Raw genomic sequence first — 1,120 nt, 5'->3', positions numbered from 1 at the left:
ATTTACATTACAGAAGAACACATTCATTTGTGGTAGGCACGGGGAGACAAAGCGATTTGTCTGGAATCACAGGATGTTGAGCTGATGCCGAGATTCGAACGTAGCTCCCCATCTCCAAAGTTCGCAATTCTAGAACTTGTGGTGGGAGGTGTGTCTAAAAGTGTATGTCGGTGCTGGGCATCAATGAGAGAAACCTGTGCATTTTTCCAATCGGTGGTGAAAAAATATGAGTATGTTGCTGGAGATGTGGGCCGCCGTGCCACCAATGTACTTACGGGGGAGGGTAAACACCCATTATTCCGCAACTTTCTTTCCGCATACCATCACTCCGCATACTTTCATTACGAAAGTACCATGACTCCGCAATGCCATTATAACGCGTGGCATTACATTTTATATGCTTTTACCACGCATACATTTACAACGAAATCGTCGTAAATGCATGAATGATAAAAGCATGTTTTTTTAAAATGTTTGGATAAGGCAAGTATGGGTATAGGGGTATATGTTTTGGGGTACTGAGGTATATGTTTTGGGGTGTTTGGGTATTTTAAGGGTTCAGATATAGTTTTGGGTTCTGGGGTACAGGGGTATTTTTAGGGTTTAAGGATAGGTATGGGTTTTGGGGTACATGGTATATTTATAGGGTTAAGATGGGTTAGTGTTTAAGGGTGTTGAGGTATTTTAAGGAGTAAGGGTGGGTTATGATTATGGATTGCAGGGGTATTTAAAGGGAGCAGGGTGGGATTAGCACACGATATGAGAAATGGCATGAAGGGCGGAATGTACCACATGCCCCCAGCGTTTGTCACGACCCCAGCACACGCCCACAGCACAACGCAGACACGCCCACAAGGGACTACTATGCTGGCACGGTTCTTTTACCTTTTAAATGTATATGGTGGGCGTCTGCATAGCCTATGTCCTTCTGCTGCAACTGCCCTTTCCAACGCTGTATTGGGTGTTGTGATTGGTGCTGTGGTTCCAGTGATTACCCGCCTCAAAGGTTTGGGCTCTCTCTTTATTATATTAGTACTAGCAGTCCGTCCTAACCTTGTCCGGGAGCAGTTAGGCTTCCCCTACCCCCGCCTACCCCGACATTGCCCAGCAGCCCCTGGCC

The sequence above is a fragment of the Lissotriton vulgaris genome, unplaced genomic scaffold, assembly GCF_964263255.1.
Source record: "Lissotriton vulgaris unplaced genomic scaffold, aLisVul1.2 SCAFFOLD_599, whole genome shotgun sequence".
Classification (NCBI taxonomy): Eukaryota; Metazoa; Chordata; class Amphibia; order Caudata; family Salamandridae; genus Lissotriton; species Lissotriton vulgaris.
This window is presented reverse-complemented; position numbering follows the sequence as displayed.